Genomic DNA, 26,194 nt, shown 5'->3' on the forward strand with positions numbered 1-26,194 from the left:
CACCCCGCATCCTGACGTATGTCTTATAGCAATCCGATTTCCAGCGTCCCAGCCTCTTAATGTCCTCCTTCCCCCAACCCTTACACGCCAGCTCCGTCGCCGCCCCGATGCGAAAGGAATGCGTCTCAAATGCCTTCGGGTCCTCACCCATAGACCGTGCCGCAGGACCCACAGCAACTGGGCAGCCGTTACCCGACCGACCTCTCTCCTGCCAAAGACCTCTTCACCATCCTGCACCTGTCCGTCCGCCAGCCGTCTTCCCCATGCCGCCAGACACACCGCCTCCGATCCCCCGGGACCCAACACCACCCAAGTACCCTCCCCACGCTGATCCGTCTTTGACCGTCGCAGCCGCACCGCCACCTCCCGGCCACGCCACTCCACCTCCCCCCATGTCACACCCGGACGTTCTTTCAAACCCACCAGCTCAGACACACGGAAGGCTCCAAAAAACATCCATGACATCAGAGTGGAGAACAACACCGTCTCCCTCTGGTCCCTGCACACCTCCGGTAAGCGTCGGACTAAGACCACCAACATCGCCTCCGTAATTGGCAGTCTCTGCCGCACCCTTGCCCCCTTTTCCCGCTCCCAACCCTCCAGCAGACGCCCCCCCAACTCTCCCGCCGAAGGTGCATAACCCCACCAGAGCTTGCCCATGAAGGCCATCCCGCCAATTTTCGCGCAATCGTCACTCTTGCCAGCCCTTTGTCCATCAAACCAAGCATGAACTGCACCACCTACTCTTCCCGACGCCACTTGCCGCGCTGCCTTACCGCTCCAAAACGTAGGAACTCCAGCCAAGCCTGCTCATAATTCCTCGACGTGGACGCGGCCAGGGATGTCTTCACCAACTGAACGACCCGCGCTCTCCCACCAACCAAAGCTCCTCCGGCACCTGTGTCTTGACCGCCGCCGCCTCCGTAGCTAGCCCATGGAACCTCTGCCACTGTGAACGAGACAAAGCATCCGCAATGTCATTGTCCACTCCCGGCACATGTTGCGCCTGGAACAAAATATCATGTTCCAAACACCTCAAGACGAAAACGCGCATCAACTTCAGTACCTGAGGCTCCCTTGCAGACTGCCGATTCACCACCTGCACCACCGACATATTGTCCACCTTGAACAAAACACGCTTGTGCGCCAAATTCTGCGCCCACACTGTCACAGCCACCACCAAAGGGAACAGCTCCAGGAATGCAATGCTCCTGCCCCCCGCCTGCCACTGATCCGGCCATTGCTCCGCACACCATCTGCCTGCCCAGTACAGACCGAAACCTCCGACCCCCGCCGCGTCCGACGACATCGTAACGTCCCACTCCCAGTCCTCCGGGGGCGCCATTGGCACCCCATTGAACCGCCCCAGAAAAGCCAGCCACATGCTCAGGTCTTCTCTCGAGCCCGCCGATAGGCGTACGTGGTGATGCGGCAACGACAACCCGGACAAAGCCAACCCCAGTCGACGACAAAAGGTCCACCCCGCCCGCACCACGCGGTACGCGAAGTTCAAATGACCCAGCAACACCTGCACCTCTCGCACCATCACCTTGCGCCTGGCCAACATGCCCCTCACCAGGTCCATCATTACAACTCGCTTTTCCTCCGGTAGGCGTGCTTCCATGGCAGCTGAGTCGAGCTCTATCCCGAGGAACGACAGCACCGTGCTGGGACCTTGAGTCTTCTCTGGCGCCAAAGGCACCCCAAGGTAACCCATCAAGTCCGTAAAACTGTCCAGTCGCTGCTGGCAGTCCGTCGAACTGGGCCAACCCACCAGGAAGAAGTCATCCAGGTAATGCATCATCGCCTCAGAGCCAGTGCGCCAGGAAAAAGCCCACTGCAAGAAGGAGCTGAACCTCTCAAACAATGCACACGACACGGAGCACCCCATGGGAAGCGCTCTATCAACAAAAATGCAGCCGTCAAACTGGATCCCCAGCAACTGATGATCCGCCGGGTGTACTGGCAACAACCGAAACGCCGACTTCACATCACATTTCGCCATGAGAGCACCCCGACCCGCCGTCGCTACCAACCGCCGCGCGACGGCCACGGACGAATACGACACCAACGCCAACTCCGCCGAGATATAGTCGTTCACTGACGTGCCCTCCGGCCACGATAGGTGCTGAATTAGCCGAAATTGACCCGGCTCCTTTTTCGGGACCACCCCAATCGGGGAAATGATCAAATCCGGCAATGGCGGCTCCTGGAAAGGCCCCACCATCCTCCCTTCCTTCACCTCCTTGAAAAGCTTCTCCCGGACGATACCTCTGTGCGCGTTCACGGACTTCAGGTTCTCTGCCCACCGAGCGATCCGCGGACCCTCGTAACCCAACCGAAAACCCTCCCTGAAACCCCGACGCAGCACGGCCGCATCGTCTGTCTGCGGCTAAGCCGCCAAAAGAGGTTCGAGTCTGTCTAACCTAACCGGTGTACGAGCCTTTTCCCAGGGCACTCCCCCCCCTCTGCCGCCCCATCTCCCCCACCTGGCGCTGCCCCCGGCTGCTGGCACTGTGCGGGGCCTCCCCCCAAACCCCAGCAGCGCACCACCGGGGGCCTCCTCCCGCACTTGGAGCATTCGTGCCGGAAACGGCAAACCTGCCTGAGACAGGAACCCCTGTTAAAGTCCCAGCAGGCCCCGACTCTGTGGGAAATCCCGGTGTCCGCCGACCCCACCCCCCCACGGGTGGGGCGGGCTGCAAAGGGGGGCAGCGCCAGCGGCAAACCCCTGGCCGTGTAGATGGTGCGGCCAAACTTTGCCCCACTCATCGTCTGCTGATACAAGTCTGCATCCAACTCTCCCCACTTGGCCTCCGGATCCGATGCCATGCGCGCCCAAAACGCCTCGTCGTAATGCGACCACGCATTACCTCCGTACGTCACTTGCGCCCGCCGCACCACATCCATATATTTGAACAGCGCGACCGACCTGTCGGGGTACTTTTTGCAGTACACACTGGCGTATATCAGAAACGTCGCCGACCAATTCTCAATGGTAACCGGCTCCTTAGGTCGCCTGGCCAACTCCTGTTCCTCCTCCTTCGAACCCTCCTTGGCCATCAATTCCCTGTGGAGCAACTTCAAAATCTCCACGTACTCCCCTTTCCATATCTTCTCTTTAGTCGCCAGTGACAGATGCGCCCCTAACGGCTTCGCTACCCCCATATAAGGCAGCTTCCTGACCGGCACCTCACAACTCTCCTTTGCCCCAACGCTGGCCGCCGCCGGCCCTCCGGACTTCCCCGCTTCTCCCGTCCCCGTGCTCACCGACGCCGCGTCGCCTGCCGCCTCCGTACCCACCCCGGCATCCACCACATACCTGCCCTTCACCAATCTCACCACGTCCCCTCCCTCAGCATCCATACCCACAGACACCTGGCATCCGCCATCCGCACCCCCAGACGCCTGGCCTCCATGAGGCCCGCCTAAGCCACTCCCCAACCGTGCACCGGCCTTACCTGGCGTCAAGGCTGGCGTCCGCACCGGATCCCCCCACCTCACCAGTTCCGCTGGGGGGGGCCGTCACTCGCGGCACCGTCTGCCGGGGGCGTTCCTGTAAAACACTGCCAACAGCATTACTCGTTTCCCCCTCCCCCTCCCGCAGCTCCCCCTCCTCCTCTGACTCCAGCTCTCCATCACCATCCCCCCATCGCCCTGCCTGGACCCCTCCCGTTGCCACCCTGCTCAATCCTGCCTTGTCCCTGCACGCCTGCATCAGCGCCCCCAAATCCACGCTCCCCCTCCTCCCACAATCCGCTTGGTAATCAGTATAGCCTGCCACAGTGGTACTCCATCCCCGTCCCCCGGCGGACGGCTCGACCCATCGGGAGGGGGGCGTTGGAGACCTATGACCCTGCCATCCGCGTCCATCACGTACATGGTCCCTCATTGGAGCGCGACCGCCCGTACTAGGCAGAGCCGGCCCATCCTCTCGGCGGGTTGGAGCCGCATGCTGCTCACCCGAGCCCCCTGCCAACTGCTCCTGCCAAGAAAAAAGCGGGGAAGTCCAGCATGCCGAGGAAAAGTCACCCCCTTCACCCCCCAAAATCCCGATGCGCCTCTCCCCCACGCCACTGAATGCCCTCCCTGCCGCGTCGGTCGTCCCCCCACCCCCAACCTCAAGCCCCCGCGCCACCCTGGCCGCCCCTCGCGCCCACCCCCAAACCCCCACAAGCCCCGCAACCCCGCAACCCACCCCGCTACCCCCCGCCGCCCCCCCTTCGCCGTGACTCCAAACTCCCAAACACCCCCTCCCTCCCCCCTTCCCCATCCCCCATCCGCCCCCAACCCCTGTGGCATCTCCTCTCCCCTGCCCCGACCCCCTCCCCCCCTGCCGGTCTCCCGCCTGCCCCGCACCCCCCCTCAACCCCCGCGGTGACACCGGCCTGCTAGGACCCACCATGTCCCCCTCCCCCTCTGACGACGGCCCCAAATCCAGCTCGCTCTCCCCCCCGCCCCCTCCTCCACCTCTGATTCATCAATCAACAACGGCGAGCCCCCGACTCCTCCCCGTTGCCCCCCCGGCCCTCCCTCCCCATCCAAACCCAGGCCCCTCCCCCCCACCCATCCATTCCCCCCGTCCTAGCATATAGGCACACCTGCATCCCCCCTTCCCCCCACGGGCACCCCCCCGTCATGCTGTACCGGCACTGGGCCCCCCTCTCCCCCTGCCAACTCCCCCAGCCTGTCACTCCTTCTCGACTTCTGGGCACCCCCCCAACCCTCCTCCGCTTGGCAGTCCCCTTCTCCCCCACAGCGCCTCCCGCTGGCGTCCCGACCGCCTCCCCGGCTCCACCCGCCCCTTCCAGCCCCCTCCACAAACTGCAGCGGTGCCTTCCTCGGACCTCCGCGCCTCTTCCCCGACCCCCTTCCCCGCTTCGCCGCTCCAGCCACCCGCTGGCCGCCACCGCGCGCCACTCCTCCACTCGCCCCCGCCCCCTCCCCCCTCCGTACACCAGAGCGCAGCGGCTCGCAAGCCGCCACCGCCGCCACTGCGCCATCGGCAGCGCGCCGCGGGGGTCTTACCCGCAGCTCCTTCCGGATCAAGTCAAGCCTGCCCGCGTCCCCCAGGAGGCGTAGAGCCTCCCTCACACGGGGGTCCGCCAGTGCCTCCACCGCCATGCAGAGTGCAAGCCTCTCCAACCGTCCGCACCGCCGCCGCCGAACCTCTGCTCCGCCGCTCGACATGGCGCACACCAGGTCCTGCGAGTTCCCGACGTTCGCTACCCCCGCCCAGGTCCTATAAGCTGCCACAAAATCCAAATACCTAGCTAACCACCACTATATCGATCTACAGACAACAATTCTCCTGCCCTTCGGCTGCTGGGTCACTGTCCCACGAAATGGTGCACAGTGACCCAAAATGGCCGATCTTATAGCCCCCAGCCCAAAAAGAGCCCAAAGACAGCCCAAATCCCCCTAACCAGCCCAACCAGCCTAAACTCGCTTCTTGTCCCCTAGCCTTATCCTTCCCCCCACCCTTCCTCCCGGGGCCCCAAATTCCCCGGGGGGCAAGCCTCCCTCCGGTCGGCCACCCCCCGCAAAGCCCCATTCTGAATCAAATCTTTAACCCTTCAAGTCTATATGCCTCTTTCTGAGTAATCCTTTTACTTCTTGAATATTTGTTTGCCTCCACAAATCTCATTCCATTCCTTTGGATTTTCTTGGATTCTCTCAAGGATTGGGGAGTCACCACTGTTTGCATCCTTCACATGCTTGTTTTCATGTACCATCACTAAAGCTTGTTTATTAATCTCTGTACAGTACTTAGACATAAATGTGTGTAAATAAAATGCAATTAAATACGGAGACGTCAATTGAATTTGACCTGGAAATGACTGTATGGGTAGACGGAGAAGAGAATGCAGCATGATTCCTCACCTGGTCAGGAAAATCCATTTCTTCTTCCTATCTGGGGCTGTTGGGTGAAATTGAAAATAAGGCACTTGGAATGCCTAACTCTAAGGTCTCCTGGGAATCTGGCAACCTAATGTAGGCATCTGTGTCAGACGAATGGATACAGGGCAGTGTTCACATGTGCGCGTACACACATACACACTTCAGCTGCACAGTGCCTATAGGCAGCATCAGTGCTGTTATTGCAGCTCAGTATGAGTCAGTATCAGTATCAGTATGAGGCACCGGGACCTGGAACTTGCCCTTCAGTAGTCCATTCTTACCTTCCTTCCAGGGGAGTTCACAATAAATAGGACAGCTTAGAAATACCTTATCTTTCCCGGTAATTGCTACACCAACACTGTGAGTTGTGTTCTGTGGCTCCTTTAATCACAAAAATATGTTCTTTTTAAAATAGAAAAGATGAATATTTATTAGCTTGTTTTAGATAAATGTTACCCAACACCTCTCACTCAATGAACAGTGTGGACAGCGTTTAAATGCAGCCATGGTAAATTGCCACATGCTGTTTATTTGGGGAGGCTTGTAAGTCTCATGCCAGGAATCTAGAACATGGTGTGAAAATCTGACACTTCATCACTAATAACCATTAATTCCTTACTATCTGCACTTTATGAAACTTCTTAACTTCAACATTGTTGAGCCTGTCCTACAACTGAGATGGTTATTAAAGAACAAAGAGACGGCTGACCATAGATAGGGTACAATAATGTCTCATGACATATCCAAGAAGACCTCTCGGCCTTCCATGTTCATAGATGTAGAATCCATCAACCCCACACACCTGAAAGCTCTCCAACAGTAAGGCTTTAAAGAAGATCAGGTAATGGTTGAAAAAGAATGTTGGAGAAAAGACCAATCTACATTCCGTGAGGCTTGTAGCCGAGCAATGCAGGCTGACAGGATTCAGTGCTTGAAGTAAGGCGGACAGAGAGCCTTCTTATCTCTGGACTGGACACTCGCCTTATTATCCCAGTGATATAAAACATGTCCTCACACATTCATGAACTCATACTGCCTCTCAGACACGAGACCTAATAGAAATGACCAAAGAGAGGGCTGCTTTTTACCAACAGCCATTAATTAACTACATTACCACCTTTAGTCTCATACTCAATACAAGAACTTAGTTCCACTAACTTACCCAGTATTATGTAATCATGACAATACAAATTGTAACTTATTGTTCTTGTCTAATTGTCATTGAGCTTGTTGGAGTGGTAGGAAGGTGCCAGGTCAGAACTACATAAGAGTATAACAACAAGAGAGAGAGGGAAATTAAAGAAGTCACTCTCGATCCCCCTGATAAATATAAAAAAACACCTGAAGAGTGAGGCCAAAATAATGAAAGGAAAAGTAAAGTCAACAAACAGAAAAAATCTTGTGGTTTAAGAAGAACCATCACTCACCAACCTAGTTGGTGACATGCTTCACCATTGGGTCCCCACCAGAGAGGCAGAGTGTCTCTCTGGTGTGCTACGACGCCTGGTTACAGCGGAGCTGTTTTTTTGTGAGTTGTGTATGTGATGGTGAAAAGATAGTGAGGTTTAAAAGATGCCTCGGTTTATTCCCAAAAAGTTTAATGGTGGAAAACCAGGCAACAGTTAAAACAAGTGATTGTGATGAAACCTGCCTGGCTAAATTGACCAGACGCATCTAAAATCAAGTGTGTTAAAAAGTGGTCGACATGTTTCTGCTTCAATGTGCTTTTTGCAAAGTTTTCTCAGGTCCAACCCACCATGGCGCACGCTAAGGCGCACCCTAACCTATGGGGGTATAACAAACAAACTCATGGTTTATCCGATCCAGCGTTCAGGATTTCCGTAAGCCGTTATGGATATGAAGTAATAGTAGACTTCTCAACATGGATCCCAGTAGGGGGCGCTTGACATCAGGTCAAGCCTTCACTGAAGGACCGCACCCGTTCGGCACCTTCTGGTTGCACTCCATAGACCTGAATGTTCCTTCCATTATTTTGGTCTCACTCTTAAAACTGTAAGGTAAAACTGAGAAAAATCCTAACTTTACCACTTTCGGTATTCACAAAATGCATTTAGGAGTATTAAAGTTAGGATTCCTTACTTTGCTACTCCTAAATGCCGTTTGTGAATACCAAAAGTCATAAAGTTAGGATTTTGTCTCAGTTTAGGAGTAGTAAAATTAGGATTCCTAACTTTACTACTCCTAAATGCCTTTTGTGAATACCGAAAGTTGTAAAGTTAGAATTATGTCTCAGATTACTTTTGTGAATTGGCCCTTAGAGTTTACACAGAATTGGGGGCGATATTGTCCTCAAGAACATATGAGGATATGTCCTTCACCATATATTAGATTGTCAGCAAATCAAATAGCGTAATCAATTAAATAAGTATTTGTGAGACAAGGTATACATTAGAAACAATTATGGTATATTAAATCATTTAAGTTCATTACAGAAGACAAAATATGGCTATTCTCAAAATCATTTAAAATTCAAACTAAACCATATAGTTAGTCAAAATTACTTTATTCGTTTACTTAAAACCATAAAAGCATGTTAAAATACCCATCACTTAAAAAACAGATATTACACAATCATAGTTAAAATACAATCCCAGATCAAAATACACATGATAAATACTTCTCTAGAAATTCAAGAAGTGAGATATAATATGCACATTGTAAGAGAGAAAACCAATTGCACATTATAAAAGAGGGAACATACACCAATTATGAAAAAACTCTCGGAAAAATTCAAGCAATATAATATAAAGTGCATATGGGACGAAAGAAAAACATTTCACATTTAGTAGGAAAGGTATACATTAAAAAATCAAGTCACGTGGGCCTTCTCTCTTGTTATTTTCTTTTTTTCCTTGCTCTGACTGCTGCTACTAAAAAGCTAGCGATATTAAAAATTTCCCCAGGGTTACTCAGCATCTACAGATATGTTAGGGCCGGTCTAGCTTACAACAAACCTTTGTCCTTTAAAATTGGGAGAATAAAATGCTTGCGAATATGCAAATAATGGTCACAAACAAGACAAAGTGCAAGGTATCCTGCCTCGAAAAACTATCGCAAGAGCAGGGTCCCAAATCCTCATTCTTTCTCCAGCCCTGGGGTTTGGCCAATAAAAAATGCAGATAGTTAAATCTCAAACTCGTCAAAAAAAAATTATGCTGAGGCTTGGTAACTGTATCCAAAAAAGGCTCCATAAAATAAAAGGGTTTTAAAATCTGATGAGAACGGACAGTAGGCTTCAGTAGTTCAGTAGCCTCTCTTTCTACAGATGCTAAGTGTAAAAATGAGGTCTTAGCGCACGCCAGATCTTTTTTGCCTATTATTTCTGTATTTTCAAATACCTCTGGGCGACCTAACAGCTTTGCCATGCTTTTCACATGGCTCAGCCATGGTATACTGCTAGCCCTATCTAGTGCGGTACAGTCTTGTATGATCTTTTGATTTATCACTAATTCTGGATTAGACCAGATCGAGATCCACTTAAGAAAGGGGGACATTCTGAGCAAGTCAGCCACATAACCAACACCCACCTCTTGATGAATAATATATGAAGAGATGGATTGGGGGACTGAGAGCATACTTCTTAAAAATGTTATTTTCCACGATTTGGAGCTCTGTACAGTTTTTATATCCCAATATTTCAGAACCATAATTCCCAATGGGAATACTCTTGGCTTTATATATATTTAACATTTCCTGCACGGGATTGCCACCCAGCCTCCGTGCAAAATCGAGCACCGCACCTGTTGATCTTGCCATAGCGTTTCTCTTCGCCCTCCCTTGCGGAGCCCATGAGCACCTGTCATCAAATAAAACACCTAAATATGGGAATATGGTAACCCTGGTTATTGTGTTTCCATCGCAATAATATGTTTTGGGTTTTCTTGACTTCACTCCATTATTATGATGTGTGATTTAGAAAAAGTTACATTCAGGTCCAGTGAGCCCATAAAACCAGCAAAGAATGTCAACAGGTGCTGGAGCCCCACCGCTGTGTGTGCCAGTAAGGCAGCGTCGTCTGCATAGAGTATTGGTGGGATCAATTGATTCCCCACATAAGTAATATTCTTAGCGTATCCGCACAGGGCCAAATCTAGATTATTGATATAAGGGGTGAATAGCAAAGGAGCCAGGATACAGCCCTGTCTGACTCCTCTTATAATTACAATCACTTTCTTGGCTATTGTATATTTCCCTACTAAGAGACAAAGGTTAAGACACTGATCCAAGGTGCCTCTGCCTTTCCTAAAGCCGTATTGAAGGTTTGACAGGATGTTACATTCATTAATTCCATCCTCCTAATTTACTGAGAACCACTCTGCCCAAAACTTTAGCCGTTGAATCAATTAACGGTATTGGCCTATAGCACCGTGAATCCCCTCTCTCGCCTTTTTTAAAGACTGGGGCCATGATTGATTTTGACCAGGATTTTGGCAGACCCTGTTGGCATACCATATTTAAAACATTGGCCAATATCTTTGACCATAAAATAATGTCCGCCTTAAAAACGTCAACAGGGACCCCATCGGGCCCAGGTGCTGTATTACATGTAATTTGGGCAATAGCTGCAGCCAATTCTTATTCTGAGAAATGTATACTGTATGCTGCAGTTAAACACATGGGGCCAGTATTTGCCTGATCTGGCTGGTGACCATGGATGTGTTTAAAATGATTAAATCAGAGCTCTGCTGACATGTTACAGTCAACAGTATTACCTCCAAGGCCAGAGAAAAAAAGTTTGTTGATATTAAAAAATGTTGCACTATTTTTAATCATGTCAATGGACAGCAATTCATCCCAGGCTCCTTGTTTAATTTCCGATTTACGTATATGCAGTGTCTGCTTGAACTCTAACCTTGCTGCAGCTATTAAAATTCTATCCTGGGGGTTTTGTTTCAGGGCACATAATAATTTCTGGTGGGCAACTGTACAGTTATGATCAACCCACCTCTCTTCCTTGTGAATACAATCCTTATTAGGTAGGGAGAAAGCACTAACTACCTGATTACAAATCCTATCAAAATCTGCGGTAATCACCACTCCCCCATGGGTACTATCTTGACATATGGCTATCTCATTTCCTACAATGTTTAATAAATCATTTAAAAAAGATCTGGCACCACCTTGGCCCATTTCAATCTGCGACCTTGATCCCTGGTTTTTATTATTGGAGATCGGGCCATAATCTCCACAGCATCTGTAGTCTTCCAACACCACCTCGTAAACTGATAGGAATAGGATTATGGTCACTAAAATGTGACCATTGCACAACATAATCCAAAACAAGGTGAATTAGAGTTGTGTTAATAAATATATAGTCGATTGTAGAGAACATACCCCTGCCCTAAGAGGAGGGAACACCCACACCATCTTCTGCCGTATTTGGGTGAGCCAACCCAAAATCAGCTACAAACTCCTCTAAGTATCCCCTTTGGGTGGTATGTTCAAAATGAGTCTCTAAATTACAACGTGGACCAAGTTCGACAAAGATCTGACACTTTTTATTACACAAATGAATGTTAAAATAATCGAAAACTGGGTAACTTGCTTCTCCCCATATAAGTCTAAAAAGTGATACAAGATGCATAAGTGATCATTCATAGATAACTTTTCAAAAGAATGATAACATTAAGAACAAGTATTTTCGGAGCATGTACAGGAATGATCTTGACCGCCAAACATTTGGTGGACCCTGTATCCAATTTACAATGACTGCCCCTAACTTTTAAGGAAATCAGTGTTAAAAAGCTGCCCCTCTAATGGCCTGCATCTGATGGTCGTGCAGCCTCCATATAAGTTGTGTAGCCATCAAGTCAAAATTTGTTTTCAGACTCCCAAGTTTCTTGAAACTCCAGTATAGCATATTCCCTCACCAGGCCAAGCCACCTGGGGTCATCACACTTGTTCTTTAACCCGCTGTATTTCAGATAAGTATTTTCGAGATATCTGTTGCTCTTTCTACTTCCCTTATAGGTGTACTCATGTAAGGGATTGCCTGATTCGGGTAGGTCAGATCAAGTGTAGGGGTATGACTTGATAGTCAATCATTGGAATCTAACTGGCTCAAAGGGGAAAATCTGTTAGCCAATTCTAATATATTCCCTGTTGGTATTAGACCTGGGGCATCCTCAATTGTTAACAGACTTATAAGTTGTGGGTTTGGGTTCTGAGTGAGAAAATGATTCTCTCTGTAGAAATGCCTGGGACTAGCCCTTTTTATGTCCTTTCTATGGAATAAGCAAACAGAGAAGTAGAATTCTCAGCTTGGTTTCTCACAGGTGGGCGGTAAAAAAAACCCAGGGGAAAAGCTCTAATCTCACCCGGACCACAATTACCGTACTCTTTCAAAAGTAAACAAGCTACATTTGCCTAATTAAAGTCGACAATGACACAATCCCCATCAACTGTCTTCATACTCTGATCAACCCACCCCAATCACCTAGCCATAATAATGTGTGATGCTGCTTTAACCCCCACCATCAGACAACCTTGTGCACCAGAATTTGACTTTGCAAATCAATTTATCAGGGGTCTCATTACTATTATCTTTGAGATGAGGAACCCCTACTAACACAGCTGTTAGAGGAGTAGCCTCCGGGGGTAAGTGGAGGCTGCATTTATTTCCCTCCCCGTTCGAGAACGGAGGGTTCAGCTCTCAATGAACAGACATTTTGACTGTTCAGGCGGTGGGTGGGACCTTATAACAATTGATTGAGCACCCAGTTCAGGGTTGTCATTATTGTTATTGTTAGCTAAATTATCGTGGTCAGGTTTAGGTTTCCCAGGGTGTTGGGCAGTTGAACCCCCTGCATGGTCCAGCCTGTTTATGACATATACCAACTTGAGCACCCAATGCCACATTACTCGGAGCTATATCCTCGTTCAACCCAGATTTATGCTTCCTCATTTTACTTAAGTGTGATTCTATAAAAGCCCGTTTGACTACCATGACATCTAGAACATTTTTGATACAAGTAGTCAAGTCCTCTTTGAGGGTCCCAAGAAAAGTCTCAAGGTGCATTGGGATAGAGTTGCCAACAACCGTAGTGAGATGAGCTTTGGCCCAGGCTTCTAAACCCGAGGCTCCTTTGCTCCCTGCCCCAAACGGAGGGTGAACAGTATTAGACCACAGTTTTATGCCCTTTCTCAATTTTTTCTTGTTTGGGGCCTCCTACGAGGCAGCGGGTACATCTCCACCCATCCTTCCACCAATGTCTGCCACAGGATCTTGAGCAGTGGTCAAAATGTCTTGTAGCACCCCAGTAGAAGCAGCCTCTTCCACCTCAGGGTCTGTATCAATAATAGCACCTTGTAATTCAGATCGCACAGTCTCACTCGGGGCGTTCTGTGGGTTGTCATCGTTTCCAGGTCCTCCCTCTAATCCCAGCTGCTCCTCCACATCATGGATTTCCTCATTTAACACCCCAACAGCTGTTGTCAAATTTGAAATAATGGAGGCACATTTTCTAGGGATCTTGGCTTTTGCTTTACCCCCATCAGAGTTAGAGGGTAGTTTTCATTTATCCATGACGAATTACGAATTACGGACGAATTACGAATTACGGATGAAAGAGGGCTGGTCCAGTCCAGTCTCTCCCAAGCGCTGACAGTCGCAGATGGGCCTGCCTTTGGCCTGGGCTTCGCCAGGCACGGCCCGGGCATGCCCAAGTGCCCGGGCCTGCTGGAGATTAAGTAGCGCCTCCAGTCGCGGTTTGCTGGCATCAGTGGTGGAGGCTGCAGGCTGCGAAGGACCCTGGGACTCTGAGTCCTGGTCCCGCTCTCTCCGTCACGGTGACAACAATTATGGCTCAAAAACGCCGAAGATTAAGTAGTGCCTCCAGGTACGGTTTGCTGGCGTCAGTGGTGGCGGCTGCAGGCCTCGAAGGTGCCTGAGACTCTGAGTTCTGGTCCCGGTCCCCCTTCACGGTGACAACAATTGCGGCTCAAAAACGGGCTTCCATATAGAAAAAGCTTGGTTTAATTTCAGGAATCACTAACCAGTAACAGATATACCTGGCATTAAAGCTGACAAATGCAGCATGAGAATTACAGTCTTTGCAATTTATTCTGGTCCATAGTGTATAGCAGACTAATGTAAGTCTATTTTTTAAGAATCATTGGATCAAGTCTGGCTCCCCTCCAAAATGAGCCCTCTTTTATAGGAATACACACAGTAAATATGATACAATCAAGATGAGGTGAGCAAAAGGTTACATAGGCTCAGCAAATAACAATAAAGAATTAAATGCAACAGTACCTAACAACACCCTAATCCCTTCTCCCAGATGAATGGTAATTAGTCCCATTTTGCCTTAACACTGTCAGATTTGACAGTACAAATCTAGTTACACATAACATAATGTCAGATTTATGAAATGAATAGGCCACTGAGCGTGGGCAGGAAGAACGGAAGAAACAGCAACATTCAAGAGGAAAGCTTCCTCTAGAGCCTGAAGGAAGAACATTTTCGCTCAAAGAGAGCAAACATTGTTACACAATGGGGTCGATTCTGATTCAGGAAAAACCGCTCCGAATAACCGTTCGGAGGGTTTTTCCCATACGAATCGTACCCTGCAATGTCCCCTGTACGTACGACGAAGTACGATTCGTACCAGGAGCCGTACTCCGTACGAGTCGTACAAGACACCGTACGACTTTAATCTCCATACGATTCTCCCTCGGAACCCGCTGTACGCGACATCTGTACGGTTCGCGGCTGGTTTTTACGACCCAGCAAGTATGATACGTGTCGGGTACGCACCCTACGACCCTTTTTCTATGGGAGCTGAAAACAGCCGTAAAAGCAGAGTTCGCGCCGAAACAGGTACGGAACGACCCCCCCCGGGTACGGTGCGTACCCCCCATGATCACAGGGGTATGCACCGTACCCCTGTGATCATGGGGTGTACGAGCCATACCCCCATTGTACGATGGGTGTATAAGCCGTACCCCCATTGTATGATGGGTGTACGAGCCGTAACCCCATTGTACGATGGGTGTACGAGCCGTACCCCATGTACGATGGGTGTACGAGCCGTACCCCCATTGTACAATGGGTGTACAAGCCGTACCCCCATTGTACGATGGGGGTACGGCTCATACACCCATCGTACATGGGGTACGGCTCGTATACCCATCGTACAATGGGGGTACGGCTCGTACACCGATCGTACAATGGGGTACGGCTCGTACACCCATCGTACAATGGGGATTTGGCTCGTACACCGATCGTACAATGGGGGTACGGCTCGTACACCCCATGATCGCAGGGGTATGGTGCGTACCCCTGCGATCATGGGGGGTACGGACCGTACGGTGTGTATGTGTTTGTGTGCTTTTCCGTATGACTCGCCTTTACCTGACGTGGATCGTACGAATCGCGTCCTCATACCGCGGTCCGGATCATACTCGTCGGGTCATACGGCATGTGTACGAGTCGTACGGTATGTGTACGAGTCGTACGGTTCACGGTTTCAGCCTTGTAATACGTACGGATCGTGACGATTCGGACGGATTCACGGAATACGGATCGTACTTCGTGACTCGGACGGACGGGTACGATTCGTACGGAGAGGGCTCCGGATACAAATCGTACGGACGTTTTTTTTCCCGAATCGGAATCGACCCCAATGTGTTATATTCCATAAAGTTTTCAGGTAATATTTTGCTGCATGTGTGGTCAGGGAGAAATGGGAACATTGTCATGGTTGAAATATAAGATGGAGTCTGCGGCTAGTTTGGCCAAGCGAAGAAAGCAAAACAATCTACAGTGAAGCAAGTTATTGTGGTTGCAAATCAATCTTATCACTAAATAGCCTTTATTTATTCATTGCAATTATTAATTACAAATCTGATCTAACAATGCACATTACCCCTGATTACGTTCGTATCAAGTTAAACAGCTGTTCTTTTCGAAGGTTGTCCCTGTAGCACCCCTATTTCCTGATTTTCATAAGAAAAGTAGATGAGTGCAACATGTCATCTCAACCAAGGTCAGCCTGCTTAAGAACCCGGCCATGCCCCGGTAATGTGTCAGCTCCAGTTCAGTACCTCATCCTTGAAGTCTTGAAAGAATTTCAGTAAAATCGGTGAACAGAAGAGGCCAACGTTACTTCCAACACCCTAAGACGTTGTTTTACTGAGGCTTTAAAATGACTCCTTCCTTATTTTAAGAAGGTTCTCGCTGTGAAAGCTGACGCATTTAATTCGACCAGGGTATATTTCTGTCTCAAAGACGAGTCGTCAAAGGACTAATATATCTTACTGCTTATTTTTCAAGTAAGTTGAGTTCCACACAGATCAATTGCCAAATGGCTGAGACAACATCAGTTGATGATGAAAGAAACCATCACAAAGTGAGACCTAAACCTCTAGGGGCCTAACATCCCATCACTCTGTTTTGCGTGTTATGTTATGTATATTTGTAAAGCGCACTTATCACTCAAGGGATATCCAGGCACTGGGTAGGTGGACAATCGGGCTCCTAGTTGAATAGCCAGGTTTTCAGTTTTTTGCAGAAATCAAGAAGCGATCTGGACTTCCTAATCTGCTGTGGATGACCCTTGAGATTCCATATTTATTTTGCATGCCAGACAATCCCTTTAAGCACAACAGTTGATATGGACTCTATTCTGTAGACCTTTCACGGCACCAGAATTAACAGTAACAATACATAATAAAATATGATATCCCAGCTCATAATCAATAGATCAGAAAACACCATTATAAATTATTTTGGTTACTTTTATAGAGCTCCAATTTGGCACTGGTTCTGCTATCATGCTTAGAGCCTTTCTTGTCATTGGTCACTCGGTTGTTATTCAGAAAGGGCTGTGGCTAACATATTCACCATATCCCACGCTCTCCATCACTAGGTACATTTTCTGGCTTCATATACAAGTTGGACAGAGCAAAACCTAGGAAATTCCTTCTTCTACATGTACATTTCGTGACACCTTTGGACAGCAAATAATCTAACAGAAAAAAAATTACTCTTTCACTATAAACTGTATGTACATTGTTCCATGCAACTAACGGGGCAAATAAGAAGGGGGTAGAAAGTCTCCTTCTTATCTGCTATTTGACTGGGAGAAGAAGGAGGCCTGGTATCCTTCCTTGTGCTCAAGACTCTGGAAACCAATCACAAGAAGTGAGGGGCAGGCAGGAGAGGACACCTTTGATGAAGGAACCAGCACGCAGAATGAAAGAAGGCAGTGGCGGCTCCTCTGTTATGGTGGAGTAGAGTCGCCCCACACCAGCGGCAGCAGCTGCAAAACTTGAACAACAAAGTTGTAATAAGCCATGTTTATTATCGTTTTATTTTTCTCTTACTGGGGAGGCTTGGGGGCGGGGCCAGGGGGTGACAGGCACTGAGAGGGAGTGGCAGGCACTGTTATCAAAGAGCATGACGGTTTGGTCGGCCAAGCTGCGTTGCCAGGTTGATGAGAGCAGGCACAGAATTCCACTCTAACTGGGAGCGCAAATCCTCAGCGCTCAGGCCAATCCTGACACTGCTTTCAGCAGCATCAGGATTGGCTGAAGTGCACTCTGGGAGCATGTGCCTGTAGAAGAGTGGAGCGCGATATGGCGATGCAGGTAAGTGTTTTTTTTCTTTTTTTTTTTGTCTTGTCTATCCACGCTCCCTCCTGTCGACTCATCCACCCCCTGCCCCCATCCCTCCACTGTATCAATACTCCAACCATAACTGAAAGAAGGGCGTGAAGAAGTTTAGGCAAACCAGGCGTTTCCTCTTTAATCTGTGCCCGGAATCAGTTTGAATAACTCCTGTAAATTACAGAGCACTGGGAGCCTCCATGAAGAACTATGTAACTTTGACAAAGTTGGGACTGGACTTTTCACTGTGCCCCTGAAGCAGAAAGGTAGGGAAGTATGCTCTTTCTGAAATCCATAGCCTGGGTTCCTAGAAGCGCCTGTATAAGGCATAGCAAGTTGCTGGTAACTATTTTTCTTTTTTGGTACAGGAGTGGCCTCCGGGCAGAGCTTTTGCTAATCCACATCGACTGACATTCACTGTGACTTTCCCATTGTCTTCTATTGATGCACTTTACATTTTCAGCATTCTTCACGCCCACAGAGTTTTAATGATTAATGTCTTTACTTTAAAGTTGTTTTTATTTCTGCTAAAATGTTTTATATATTTGAAGAATAAGTGAGTGCAAGTGCTCAAATCTGCTCAGAAGCCTGTGGCCGGCATCAGCGCTCCGAACACAAAGGCTGCATAGTCTGGAATCAACATCATGCTCCTTTAACTTACTTCCAGACACTCCCTTTAACTCACTCTTCCATGTTACTGCTTTCCCCCTTTGTGACAGTTGTTCAGTCTTTCTCGTTATCCCTTGTGCGTTTTCCCTTTTTTGCTGCTGGGAAATTTTGGATGAGAAAAAATAAGTGCCGGTCCCCATGAGTACTGGTGGAAAATTAGTGCTGGTGGGCACAGGCTCAAATTAAGCACTGGCTAGCAGAAGGAATTGTATAGACGATCAGGGCCTTAATCAAAGTGGTGGGTGCAGCAGAGGTAGAGGTCCAGCTGTGACCATCACATCCATTTTACAATTTCATGCCAGTTAGGGAATATTCATGGTAAGGGCACCCATTTTCAGTGACAGTGTATAATCCCAGCCAGGCCCACATGCCATGGTGGCATGATACACTGGCCAGCATTTGTTTAATTTTTCAAAGACCAATACCCAAAAATGCTTCTTCTGTGCCACAAGTTTTCTCCCAGACCGAGGGCGCCACATTGTGTTTGTTCTGTCTAGGATCACCATGCTGTACATGGCAGTCCTTAGCAGGAATATATATGGGGGGACAGCCCTAAAAAGAGCAGGTCTGATGATTGGAGATGGCGGTTGTGTGCCCAAGAGGATTTTGTGACTAGTGAAACAGGCAGCAGCTTCATCAACAACAAAGCAAGTTGGGATAGAGACTCTGCAGAGTGGGAAGCAAAAGTGGACAAGCCTTGTCCAGCAAGACCCAAAGAGTGGTGCGGCCGGGTGCCTGAAACAGGGAAGCAATGGGGGTCATGTTGGGTGGGCAGTGTGTGGTGACCTGAGCTTTGAATGTTGGTGGGTGTGAATGAAGCACACATGCAACAGAAAGGCAACTCAGCAGGCCACGATTCCTGCTCTCCTGAACACATAATGACCTTCAGTAGCATGAACAGAGCTGCCAACTCACACGGCGCCCCCATGGGCCACACGATATTAGGTTTCCTCACACGGGACCCGTTGAAGAGGTGATAACACAAGGTGGAATTTAAAGGAAGCTGGAAACCTCTACAACAGGTGTCTCCAACAGGTCGATCGCGAGCTACCAGTAGCTCTCCGACCCCCTGGTAGTAGCTCGCCAGGCGTCTAACAATTAAGCAAACGTTCTGCGCTGCAGCATGCATTTATTAGCCCTTCACTGTCTTTTTAGTTTTGTCATTAGCGTTTGCTCCCCCTCACCAAAACCAGCTGCTCAGATTGGCTGAACTGAGCTTAGCTGGGGCGGGGCGGGCAGAGGAACATGATGTTCTTACTGAAGTCCGGCAGAATCCGGAATCGCGCCACCAGCCTTTTTCAGAGGGCACTGCGCTTTAAATGGATCTTTTTTTTTATTTTTATTTTTTTTTATTTTCAGAAATCAATATTCTTTATTTTAAAGAACTCCCCAAAGGCTGATGATTAAAGAAAAGGTGTCATGGACTCTTTATTTTTAATTTAACGTTTTCTTTTTTTTTTTTCTTTATTTAGAAAATTTTTTATTGGCATACAAAAGAAGGCCGTACAAAAAATATATATATACAGGTGTGCGTACAATGATGGCGGTCGTGTCTATAAACAGTCCATTCGTGGGTGCGCGTTTGTTCTCCCTCCACTGGGAGAGGAAAGAAAGAAGAAAAGAAAAAGAAAAGAAAGAGAGAAGGGGGGGCACCCTCGTTGTTGTCCTTTACCGGGTCTTCCTCAGGTGTTCGTCGAGCGGGTCCCACATGTGTAGCTTGGCTTTATGTTCTTTTGAGAAGATGCCTGTGATGTTGTCGGCTCCCCTCAGGAAGGTGACCCAATTGATCCATGTTTTGAAGTTTGCTTTGGCTGTGTTTTTCCAGTTCGTTAGGATTATTTTAAGGGCTGCTGTGAGGAGTAGGTCCAGGAGTTCTCTCTCTTCTCTACTTTTTAGATTAGCTGTTAGGTGTTCAGTCGCCAGGCTCACGAAGCTGATTTTCAGATCAGTTTTGAGCATGTCGTTCAAGAAAGTGTTGATTTGTGCCCAGAACCTCTTGACTTTCACGCAGTTGAAGATGAGGTGCTCGAGGGTGCCTTCCTCTTTCTGGCAGTTCCAGCATTTGTCTGAGTCTGCGATTCCGACCTTGTGGAGTTTGGATGGCGTCCAGTAGGCCTTGTGGAGTAGCCAATATTTTGTTTGTGCTAGCTGTGGGGTAATTTTGTTTGTCGTTGCTGAGCTCCACATTTTCGCTCGTTCTGTTTCACTCAGTTGCCTGCCCAGGAGCGTCTCCCATGTATTAGTGGCTTTTTTGTTCTGCGCCAGCTTGGACGGGCTCAGGAGCTTATAGATCTTTGCCGTTTGGTGACCTGCTGAGTTGAGGAGCTGCAGGTATTTGATGATTCCCGGCTCTCCTCCGCATAGGCTGGCTTTTGTTATTGCTGTCTTGATCTTTAGGAAGTTATAGAGCTCTTGGTTCGGGAGGTCATGCAGCAGCTGTAGGTTCTGAAACGTCAGCGGTCTTTGCCTCGTTTCAGTTGGCATATGGCTATGTCAATCTCTTCTTCCGATATGTCGGCTTCGAGCGACTCCCTTTCAGCTTCCATGAGTTTCGGCAGATTGATTTTGCTGAGTAGATCTCGTCCTGCGTCCTTGCTCAGGGTTTGATCGTCAGTGTACAGTTCTTGGTAGAATTGTCTGAAAACCTCCAGTATTCCCTTGTTAGTTGTTTGAGATGTGTTCGTTCGATCAGTTATTGCTGCTATCGTGTGTTGCCTCTGTTTCGCCTTTAAGTAGGACGCCAGCTGCTTCCCTGCTTTGTTCGCTGCGCACAGGTTGATTGACTTGAACTTCGTCAGCCATGATCCCGCTCTTTCGCTTAGGATCCTGTTCAGCTCGTATTTCTTTTTTGTGAGCAGGGTGAGCGTGTTCTTGTCCGTTATGTTTGCGCAGTGACCTCTCTCCAGTGCTGTTATTTCCTCCTCGAGCTCAAGGATTTTCTTGTTCCTTCCTCTGTTCATCCTGGCTTTGATGTTTATCAGTTTCCCCCTTAGTGTCGCTTTGAGGGCGTCCCATACGGTGTCTTTCCCTACTTCGCCATTGTCGTTGTGCTCGAGGTATTCTTTGATTGTGGCTTCAATTTCTTTAACGTTCTCTCTGTTCTGGAGGATGTCATCGTTCAGCCTCCACCTCCTCGTTGGGCTTTCGTTGTGTTTCCCACTTAGAGTGAGTGTTATATGCGCGTGGTCCGAGACGGTGATTGGCGCTATTTCCGTTTCCTCTATGAGGTGCGTGTGTGTGTTGGACATCAGTATGTAGTCGATCCTGCTGTAGGAGTTATGTGGGTGTGAGTAGAAAGTGTACTCTCGCGCTGTCGGGTGTTGGAGCCTCCACGGGTCTGCCAGATGTTGTTTAGCGCATAGGTCTTTCAGGGCGTTGTTGTTGTTGTTGGAGTTGTGGCTTGGTCTATTTGGGTGTCTGTCTGTTGCCTGGTCCATTGTCTTGTTCATGTCCCCCGCTGTGATCAGGAGGTCTTCCTGGGGTAGGTCGGATAGTTTGCTGTCCACTCCCTGCCAGAATTGTTTGTCTTCAAATGGATCTTTTGATCGTGGGCGGAGTGGAGTAGCATATCGGTAAGTATCTGCGCTCCGCACTGGTGATGGTGAGCTAGTTCAGAAGAGTTATTGTTACTCCGGCGGGCAACAAGAGGCAAATTTCGGGGGGAGCTGACAAATATTTCGGGGGGGGCTAATTCTAAGCGTGGCTGTAAGAAGGGCTGAAAACGTAACAAAAGCCTAATTTACATGTAAATGGTCATTTAAAGACCTGTTAAATACTCTGGTGCGGCTGCAATCAGACGGTCGCCAGCCCGCAAAGCTGTGTCAGCCCGGGCTGACACACACGACAGGGGGGGGCTTGATGCCTCGTGAGCCCAATGGGTGTTTTGCGCCTGTTGTTACTTAATGCATTATGGCAGCTCACAATAGGTGTAGTTGTTTTTTTAGAGCTCTCCTCTCCCCCTTCCTTGCTCGAACTCGCCTTCAACCCTTGCCATTCCCGGAAAATACAGGTCCAGTTACCCCTTCCCTCCCCACGCCTGGGGCCCTTCACAGGAAGCTTGGGGTGCAGACGCTGGACAAAAGCTTAAAGTACTTTCCACAGCCGCCTACATCCCTCGCCGTTCAGAGGGGGTCATCGGATGCTCTCACCACAGCTCTCCGGGCGAGTTTCTAAAGAGGTGAAAATCCCCGGAGCCGTGCTTAAAGATTAGACTCCGAACGTGCACTGTATGGCTAGCTTAATTTGTAATTGTGTTGATAATGTCTGGGTTATACAGTTAAATGTGGTAACAAAAAAATATATAGAAAATCGGTTGAGTGGTAAGGATTCAGTTCATGCTACGCCTCAATCCCGTTGAAAATACAGAGCAGCTCCTCTGTATGACTGGGTGCTCCCTTTGCAGGCTCAGCGCTATCCTGAGATCCAGTCCCTAAAAGGCGCTTTCAGATCGAGTCGTTTTCAGATCGAGTGGCCGCCGTCTCTTGACCTCCCAAAGTCTGCACCCTATAGCGAGGAGTCGGTCGATCAGCCCCAGGGAACCCCCCCGGCACTGAGCACCTCTTTCTTCTTCTGAATTTAATTTGTCCCAGGGAGATCTCGTCTACTTCCAACGGCTGGGGGCTTTGCTCTCAGTTCTTGCCATCTGGGTGGTGACCGGAGTCCTAGTTTACTTGGCAGTGGGGCTGATAATCTCTGGTTTTGTGACTACGAGATTGAAGGAGGTGTTAAGAGAGGGGCTGGAAAGAAAGAGAGAGAGGGGATGGACGATGGAGAGAAAGAGAGAGAGGGTGTGGAGAGAAAGAGAGTGGCTGGAAAGAAAGAGAGAGAGAGGGAATGGGGAGAAAGAGAGAGGGGGGGCTGGGGAGAGACAGAGGAGCCGGAGAGAGACAGAGAGGGGTCGCTGGAGAGACAGTGGTGCCAGGGAGAGACTGGGGCTCTGGAAAGAGAGTGAGAGAGAGAGAGGGGTCGCTGGACTGAAAGACTGCGAGGAGCAAGAGAGAGGGGGGCTGGGGAGAGACAGTTGGGGCAGAGAGAGACAGTGAGGGGCAGACAAGAGAGGGGCTCGGGAGAGACAGTGGAGGCGCAGAGATACCGTGAGAGGCAGGACGGAGAGGGGGCCTGGGGGAGACAGTAGGGGCAGGAGGAGAGAGAGGGGCTGGGGAGAGACAGTTGGGGCAGAGAGAGACAGTGAGGGGCAGACAAGAGAGGGCTACCGTGAGAGGCAGGATGGAGAGGGGGCCTGGGGGAGACAGTAGGGGCAGGAGGAGAGAGAGGGGCTGGGGAGAGACAGTGGGGATGGAGAGAGACAGAGGGTTCGACGAGAAGATTGTCGAGATGTCACCGACAGACTGAGGGCGTAGACCGGGAGAGAGGGGGGGCAAGGAAAGAGTGAGGGAGAGCCAGAGACGGTGAACCGGGCTCAGGACAGGAGCGAGGGCAGGATAAGGGCAGTGTAGGGTTAGAGAAGGGTCAGGGAGCATGGGCAAGGTGCAGTAACAAAGAGCGTGTCCGGGAGCCAGGACAGAGTGCAGGGGTTGGGACAGGGAGCAGTGGCAGAAAGGCAGACATGTTGGGCAGAACAAGGGACGGGGGGAGTGCAGCGATAGAGGACAGTGGTGAGCAGGGCAGGGTGCAGGGACCTTAGCCATGGGTATGCAGTGAGTAGGGAGTGGGACAGAGGCAGGGTGCTGTGGCACAGAGCCGGACAGGCAGGGGGTACCGGAAGCACGGAGTGAGAGCAGGGGAGGGCAGAGAGCAGAAATAGGGGACAGGGTGCAGGGGGCGATTGCATGGGCATGGAGCCGGGCAGGGAGAGGGCACCGGAAGCACGTGGTGAGAGTGGGCAGGGAATAATATACTGATCACCTCACCATTATGAACAGTTAACATCGTAATGGGGGTTTTTATCCTGCATCAGACCGGGCATGGTCATAGTCATGGCCCTACGGAAGGATCACATGAACATTCGCACAAGACCACCACGAGAAGGAGCAAAGCACCAGTGTGCGAGCTGCCTTCATACATGTTGTGGGGGACCTGGTGCAGAGCGTTGGGGTACTGGTCGCTTCTTACGCTATCTACTTCAAGCCAGAGTATAAAATTGTGGATCCCATCTGTATGTTTCTCGTCTTCTCCATCCTGGTCTGGGGGTCACACTATTCTAGCCATACTGAGGGATGTGCTGCTCGTACTGATGGAAGGGACTCAAGGGGCGTAGAGTAGACTTCAGTGCTGTGAAGGAATCTCTGCTGCGCATCCCGAGACTGAAGGCGCTGCACAGCCAGCACATCTGGGCACTAACTGTGTCGTAGCCAGTGCCATCGGTGCACATTGCGATCAATGAAGATGCTGATGCCCAGGTATTGCTCATAGAAGCCAGCACCCAGTTAGAGAGCAAATTTAACTTCCACACCACGACAATCCAGATTCCACATTGAGAACTACTCGGAGGATATGAAAGACTGCTCTGAATGTCGAGACCCCTCTGACTGAAGACTCCCTGTTCGCCCTTAGCAAAGAGGCTCGCTTGATGGACCTGTGCAACACAGCTGTGTGTGGGAACAAGTCAGATAGAGGTGCAGGAGGCCTTTTGACAAAAAAAGGTTGTTGTTACACTGATGCTAGCTTTCTGACTCCTGCCTTCACTTCAATATAACATCCAATAGTTGTCTCCAACCTCCCCTGCCATGCCCCATTTAAGCTTCTACCTCTCAAGTTGGTCCATTCTGAGCCTGTACTGACTGAACCAGAGGTGAGCTGGACCACAGTGTGCCTTTCACCGGCCTCTGTGCGCTCTTCAGGGACACAGGCAGCTCTGGCTTCCCAGCTCTGGCCTCTCCACAGTGAGGCCTTGACTGTTCCATGGTGTCGTGTGGCCACTCAGGATGTTATGTATGGCTGTTTTGTGGTCTGTTTGTGTGACGATTTTATTGGTTGATGGTCTGTGCCAATGCTTGTCTGTGGGTTTTTGGCTATTTGTGTGCCGATTTTATTGGCTGGTGGGCTGCTTTTTATTGTACATTTTTCTGAAAGTACCACACATTGCCTGCTGCAAGCACAAATAGCCAAGTAGTCTTCCATACCTTGAAAAACACTGTCCTACAACATGTCTAAGTTTTACTTATTTTGCAAATGTGGCCCACTTTTTTTAGCTATTTGATTTGCCTGCCCTATGTTTAATAACATAACAGGTCTAGTTGCAAAGCGCATGATTACCCGAAGGTGTCCTGGGGCTGAATAACAGATGTTTATTGTTACCCAACTCAAGGCTATTCATTATATCGACCTCAAATGGATGAGTGGACCTGCTGGGATTTAAACCTGCCACCATGAGGTCAAGCACAGGCCCCTGCAGTGGCTGCTTTAGTGCAATAAGCTACCAGACCCGGTTTATGGGGCTGCTTTTAATTTGGTGCCAGAGCCTCTTTTCTGTCCCATTCCGACAAGCATCGACCTCCGCTTGCACGGCTTGTGCTTTTGTTGTGTCACTGTTGTGGCTTGTGCTTTCGCTTTTTGTCTCACTATGCTGCAGAAGGCAGTGCACATGTAAAAAAGGGAAAAAAGTTGTTTCTTTCAGTGTTATTGTGTGGAAACCACAGTATGGGGCCCATGGGCTCTGAAGAAGAAGGCTTAACGTCAATTAAACTGGGCGGGGGAGGTCGCTCGGAAAAATGCGCGAGTTGTTTGGGGTTTAGTAGCTCACAACGATTTTCACTGACCAGAAGTAGCTCTCACTACACAAAAGGTTGGAGACCCCTGCTCTACAATGAGAGGTTTCCAGCTGGTGAGTGGAGGCTCTGCGCAGCTGATGGCCATCAAGGGCTTTGTAACCCCCACCCCCTTTCACCCTCCCCCCCCCCCTCCTCCCCCGGATATTGCAGGAAGCCTCCAACGTGTTATTTGTGTTTCCCGGTGGAAGGATACAAGTGTCACTCGGGCTTCGCTCAGCACGAAGCCACACTGCTTTGCCATAAGTGCGACCCCTCCTGGCCCT

General features: G+C 49.5%; 1 pseudogene; it reads left to right on the forward strand.

Annotated features, from left to right (window-relative positions):
* The window catches only part of LOC144823612 (proton-coupled zinc antiporter SLC30A2 pseudogene), a 39,717-nt pseudogene extending 15,024 nt beyond the window's left edge, over positions 1 to 24,693 (forward strand).
* The last annotated feature ends 1,501 nt before the right edge of the window (positions 24,694 to 26,194 follow it).

This window comes from Lissotriton helveticus, chromosome 3_1, assembly GCF_964261635.1.
Source record: "Lissotriton helveticus chromosome 3_1, aLisHel1.1, whole genome shotgun sequence".
In the NCBI taxonomy this organism is placed as follows: domain Eukaryota; kingdom Metazoa; phylum Chordata; class Amphibia; order Caudata; family Salamandridae; genus Lissotriton; species Lissotriton helveticus.